This window comes from Ovis aries, chromosome 3 (assembly GCF_016772045.2).
Source record: "Ovis aries strain OAR_USU_Benz2616 breed Rambouillet chromosome 3, ARS-UI_Ramb_v3.0, whole genome shotgun sequence".
Lineage (NCBI taxonomy): Eukaryota > Metazoa > Chordata > Mammalia > Artiodactyla > Bovidae > Ovis > Ovis aries.
In genome coordinates, this window is record NC_056056.1 from 199,072,733 (window position 1) to 199,079,472 (window position 6,740).

Genomic DNA, 6,740 nt, shown 5'->3' on the forward strand with positions numbered 1-6,740 from the left:
CATGGACTGTGTAGTTCATAGGGTGGCAAAGAGTTGGACACGACTGAGTGACTTTCACCTTCAATATATAAAAATTTTTAATATATTTTAATATAAAATTCAAAAAACATTTTATTTGTTTATTTGGCTGTGCCAGGCCTTTGCTGTGCTGTGCAGGATCTTTCCTTGTGGTTCTCAGACTCTCTAGTTGCAGCTTGCGGGCTTAGTTACTCTGTGGCATGTGGGATCTTAGTTCCAGGAATCTTCAGACCAGAGATTGAACTCAAATCCACTGAACTGTAAGCAGATTCTTAAGCACTGGACAACCAGGGAAGTATAGGTGGTCGAATTTTAGGAGTGAAACTTCATTATTATTGTCCCCACTGAGATAACCAAGATCTAGGAAAGTAAAATAAGTTGTTATATATATCTAGTCGGCTGTAAATGTGGTATTTTAACACAGATACTCTGCCTCCAGAGCCCAGGATTTTATCTTTCTATTCCTCCAAAAAGGCGGAATCATTCAGAAAATTCTCAGTGACTATGAGCATTTGCTTCGGGGTACAGCACCAGTAAAGGAGGGAGCTGAGCTTGGTTCCTGACATGATATGTTGAAAGGCGATGTTTGATCAAATAACAAGGGTTATAAGCCCAGCCTATCTGCTGATATGTATTTGTTAATTCAACAAAAATCTAAATGAGCTCTTCCTTATTTGTAACCTTCCCTACTTCTCCTTCTGGTGTTTTTTTCTTTCATTTAAATCTTGTTCTTATCCCCAGAGGTGGCATGGTACACTGCAGAGAACATGAATCTTGGAACCGGTTCCAAAGTTCCATAAACTAGCCTAGTTTCTTTTTTTCTTTCTTTCTTTCTTTCTTTTTTTTTTTTTTTTTTTGACTCTTTCTGCAAAATCTTATTTTCCCAACCAGGGTTCAAATCCATGTCCCTGCAATAGAAGAGAGTCTTAACCACTGGACTGGCAGGAAAGTCTCATCATTTCTGAGTCTGCCATTTACAAACTGTGTCCTTCAGCACAGTTCTTAAAACATTTGGATTTAGGGAATTCCCTGGCTGTACAGAAGCTAGGACTTGTGCTTTCACTGCCAAGGACCCACTTTCAATCCCTGGTTGGGGAACTAAGAGCCAGCAAGCTGCAGGGTGTGGGCTAAGAAAAAATTTTAAATTTAGTTTTCGTTAAGATAAAGACAAGAAACCCTACTACACAAGGTTATTTTGATGATTAAAGATACAACACACATAAAACTCGGGGCTCTTCAATGACACTCAATGCTCCTGAGTTCCCTTTGCCCTGCTTTGATTGCCTTATTTTCCTGATGAAGGGACACAAGTGCAAAGAGCTACCATGTCTTAAAAGCCTCTCCCTACAGCAAGGAGCAAGGAAGAGCTGCTCAAACCGGAAATTGAAGATCTCCTATCTCCCTCATGTGTAGAATCACTTTAACTGAGTCATTAAGAAATGACCTCAATTGCATGTAAATACTCATCTTGATACTTTAAATACTTTCTTTAGTGCTTTTGTGTTTTAAAACCAACACCTTTGATGCCTTAGTACATTTCACTGGGAATGTTTCTTAGGTACCGAATTTGATCCCTTTTGTAGAAAGACTAGAGATCTCTTCAAGAAAATTAGAGATACCAAGGGAACATTTCATGCAAAGATGAGCTCGATAAAGGACAGAAATGGTATAGACCTAACAGAAGCAGAAAATATTAAGAAGAGGTGGCAAGAATACACAGAAGAACTGTACAAAAAAGATCTTCATGACCCAGATAATCACGATGGTGTGATCGCTCACCTAGAGTCAGACATCCTGGAATGTGAAGTCAAGTAGGCCTTAGGAAGCATCACTATGAACAAAGCTAGTGGAGGTGATGGAATTCCAGTTGAGCTATTTCAAATTCTGAAAGATGATGCTGTGAAAGTGCTGCACTCAATTTGCCAGCACATTTGGAAAACTCAGTAGTGGCCGCAGGATTGGAAAAGGTCAGTTTTCATTCCAATCCCAAAGGGCAATGCCAAAGAATGCTCAAACTACCGCACAATTGCACTCATCTCACATGCTAGTAAAGTCATGCTCAAAATTCTCCAAGCCAGGCTTCAGCAATACATGAACTGTGAACTTCCAGATGTTCAAGCTGGTTTTAGAAATGTCAGAGGAACCAGAGATCAAATTGCCAACATCTACTGGATCATGGAAAAAGCAAGAGGGTTCCAGAAAAACATCTACTTCTGCTTTATTGACTATGCCAAAGCCTTTGACTGTGTGGATCACAATAAACTGGGGAAAATTCTTAAAGAGATGGGAATACCAGACCACCTGACCTGCCTCTTGAGAAACCTATATGCAGGTCAGGAAGCAACAGTTAGAACTGGACATGGAACAACAGACTGGTTCCAAAGAGGAAGAGGGTTACGTCAAGGCTGTATGTTCTCGCCCTGCTTATTTGACTTATATGCAGAGTACATCATGAGAAACGCTGGGCTGGAAGAAGTACAAGCTGGAATCAAGATTGCTGGGAGAAATATCAATAACCTCAGATATGCAGATGACCCCACCCTTATGGCAGAAAGTGAAGAGGAACTAAAAAGCCTCTTGATGAAAGTGAAAGAGGAGAGTGAAAAAGTTGGCTTAAAGCTCAACATTCAGATCTAAGATCTAAGAACTAAGATGATGGCATCTTGTCCCATCACTTCATGGGAAATAGATGGGGAAACAGTGGAAACAGTGTCAGACTTTATTTTTGGGCTCCCAAATCACTGCAGATGGTGATTGCAGCCATGAAATTAAAAGATGCTTACTCCTTGGAAGGAAAGGTATGACCATCCTCGATAGCATATTCAAAAGCAGAGACATTACTTTGTCAACAAAGGTCCGTCTAGTCAAGGCTATGGTTTTTCCAGTGGTCACGTATGCATGTGAAAGTTGGACTGTGAAGAAAGCTGAGCACCAAAGAATTGATGCTTTGGAACTGCAGTGTTGGAAAAGACTCTTGAGAGTCCCTTGGACTGCAAGGAGATCCAACCAGTCCATTCTAAAGGAGATCAGTCCCGGGTGTTCTTTGGAAGGAATGATGCTAAAGCTGAAACTCCAGTACTTTGGCCACCTCAGGCGAAGAGTTGACTCATTGTAAAAGATTCTGATGCTGGGAGGAATTGAGGGCAGGAGGAGAAGGGGACGACAGAGGATGAGATGACTGGATAGCATCACTGATTCTATGGACATGAGTTTGAGTGAACTCCGGGAGTTGGTGATGGACAGGGAGGTCTGGCGTGCTGCGATTCATGGGGTCACAAAGATTCGGACATGACTAAGGGACTGAACTGAACTGAACTGATGTCCATTTTTAGACATAATGCTATGGCACACTTAACAGACCACAGTACAGTGTAAACATAGTTTTTGTATGCACTGGGAAGCCAAAATCCATCTGACTCACTTTATGGCAATACACACTTTATTGTAGTGACCTGGAACCAGACCTATAATATCTCCAAGGGATGGTTGTATTTGTTAGCTTTTCTTTAAAAAGTTTTTACCTATGAACATATATACACTTTTTAAAATTTTATTTTTAATTGGAGGATAATTGTTTTACAATGTCATGTTGGCTTCTACTGCACAACAACGTGAATCAACCTTGAGTATACTCTCCTCTCTCTTGAGTCTTCCTCTTACCTCCTCATCCCACTCCTCCAGGTTGTCAGAGAGCACTGAGCTGAGATCCTTGTGTTAAACAGCAACTTCCCACCAGCTATCTATTTTACACATGGTACAAATGACAACCCACTGCAGTGTTCTTGCCTTGAGAATCCCAGGGATAGGGGAGCCTGATGGGCTGCCATCTGTGGGGTCGCATAGGGTCGGACACGACTGAAGCGACTTAGCAGCAGCAGCAGCAGCAGCAGTGTATATATGTCAATGCTACTCACAATTTGTCCCACCCTCTCTGTCCCCTGCTCTGTCCACAAGTCTGTTCAATTTTTTTTATTATTCTCTTAATATTTTATTTTGATGTTTGGAACTCTTGATGCAACATTCTAGAGCAAGGACCTGAACAGGACCTCCTGTGCCCGAGGGACTGGTAAAGGAAACAGATCTATTTATTCTTTGTGATTTGATGCACAGATGAAAAACTTAACACACAATAACAGAAGTTGGTCGTTAATAAATCACATCCTAGTCTCTTTCAGCGCTTGCACAAGCAGAGGGCATCTTCAGTTTTCCCATGTCTCGACTTCTAGCTCTTTTGTAGTTGTAACACTGCAACGTCAATGATGCATATGTCCAGAATCAGTTAAAAAGACTGTCAAATTCCTTTTCTCTTAGTTCATTTATTTTTCACTGTCTCTTGGTCCCAGGTGTATCTGAATGATTGCCTTTCATCACTTGCTGCTATTGCTCGTTGGGGTGCTCTCGACTGTCCCCGTATTTTGTGGGCGGGTTGGGAGAGGGAGCTTGAGAGGGATGTGCCACTGTGGGGAGGTTGTGGGTCACCAGGATGCCTCTGGGGATGATCCCTTCCTTGGCAGCAGGAAGTCCTCCCAGAGCCACGCCCACAATGCCTGGCGGGTATCTGTATGTGGCACCATTCAGCTCTGGATGAATTGCTTGCTGATCTATTACTGGCCAGGGAGCTGTTGTGACAAAGAGTTCCTTGTTCACACAGTTTATTAAGCTCTCTGGGATGCGACCTGTGATAGCCCGTTGGATCTCAGTGGCAGCTGCCTCCCTCATCTCCAAGGAGGCTTGCTTACTATACCAGGCTGTGTGGGGAGTACAGATGAGATTTGGTGCATCTTTCAAGGCACCCTGAGCAAAAGCTGAAAGGCTCCGATTTGTGCACATCAAGGGCCGCCCCTCATATCCTTCCTTCTCTGAGGGCTTGGGTTAAGGCTTTCTCATCCACCAGTCTGCTGCAGGCCGCGATCGCCAGGAAGGCGCCTTGCCTCATCTGCTTTACAGTGAAGTCACTGATGTGGTGGTTATGTTCCTTGAGACTGCAGTGCAGGGAGACACGGTAGCTCTGGAACTGCAGGGTATAGACTCTCTACACGCCCAGGGACCGCTCTGTCCCATCCTACAAGTAGGGGTTATAAAATAGGACGCTGAATCCAAAGGCCTTGGCTCAAACCGCAACTGCCTGCCCCATTGCGACCGAAGCCAGTGAGGCCAGTGTCTCCCCGCAGATGTGCGCCCCCCGCCGGAGGCAACCTCCCAGATCCGCTCGACACTGCACCCGTGTGCCTTCACGCAACGCCTGGTACAGCCAGGTGTTCTGCCCGTACAGATTAAGGATGTGGATGTGGCAGACGGTTGAGACCGCTGTCTCTTTCACTGCTGCGGACAGGATGTTGCACACTGTGATCCCGAGTTCACCTGCAGCCTGACGTTGACCTAGTTGTAGCCGCTGCCTATCTGCACAATCACTCTTAGGGCCTTGAACTTCCCCAGGTCCTCCCTGGTGAGCATGATGGTGTGATACATCATGGCGCCAACTGCCTCGTTTAAAACCTTCTCGTGGATCTCCTGAGTGAACTGTGCATCGCAGAAGGCCACAGTGGCCAGGTCCTTCAGGATGGGCATTTCCACCACCCGGGTGTAGTCTCTGCCAGCCAGCAATGCCACCAGGGGGCAGGGGTTCAGGGGGCTGTTCTGGGGGCGGATACCTTCGCAAATTCTGTCCAATCGCTGTCGCTTGACTTTGTTCTTATCCACAAGGGCCATTCTTTATAGAGCTTTGCACCTCTCTGATTCAAAAGGCAAAGCAGTCCTCAAAGAACTTAGGGGCCCTTGTAGGAATCTGTGGGCATTACACCATTATGCGCCCAACATAAATTTGTCCACCAACTCTGTAGTTCACACGATGGGTTGTCTGTCTTTTTAAAGAGAATCCAGGTTCATTGATTCAAAACCGTTTAAGGCAATGAAACCCTAGTCCTGGGCAGCCGGCATCTGCCACAAAGGGCTTCTGCATGGGAGGAGCTGCCACGGCGGCAGCTGTGCGGCGCTCCAGTCAGCACCACGTGGCTCCCGACTCCATCCCTCGCTCCTCAGGCTACCGCCTGCTCCTCTGGGCCGCTTCCTGGCCACCTTAAAATGACCCACAAGTCTGTTCTTTATGTCTGCATCTCTTCCTACCCTGCAAATAGCTTCGTTGGTACTATTTTTCTAGATTCCCTACATATGTGTTAATTATACGATTTTTGTTTTTTCCAGCTTACTTCTGTATAACAACTTACTCTGTATAACAGACTCTACATTTATCCACCTCACTACAACTGACCAAATTCATTCCTTTTTATGACTGAGTGATATTTCACTATATATATATACCTATATACCACAACGTTGTTATCTATTCATCTGTTGATGGACATCTGCTTGTTAGCTTTTTAAAATGGACATATTGTTTTTATTTATTTTCTTATCTAAATAAATATATATTTTATACCTAATTTTATATTTTGAAGTTTGATTTTTTCCCCCCTAAAGCCCCAACAAACTGCATGCGCTTTTGGTTCCATGAGACCTGTATCTTTCCCACCTCTATTATATTACCCATCAGAGACATTAAAGATGTTGGTCCACACTAGAGTCATCTTTCTGGAAGGACATATTTAGGGCCTTTCCTGAGTGGCTTCCAGCCCCGAAATGTGAATATATGAAAATAAGCCTTCATCTGTGGAATTTCAATCCTGGGCTGACAAAGCTGCTTATATTGTCCTTCAAGTCTCTTC

General features: G+C 44.1%; 1 pseudogene; it reads right to left on the reverse strand.

Annotated features, from left to right (window-relative positions):
- Positions 1–4,395: 4,395 nt before the first annotated feature.
- Positions 4,396–5,788, reverse strand: LOC101103223 (C-terminal-binding protein 2-like; annotated as a pseudogene).
- Between the last annotated feature and the right edge of the window lie 952 nt (positions 5,789–6,740).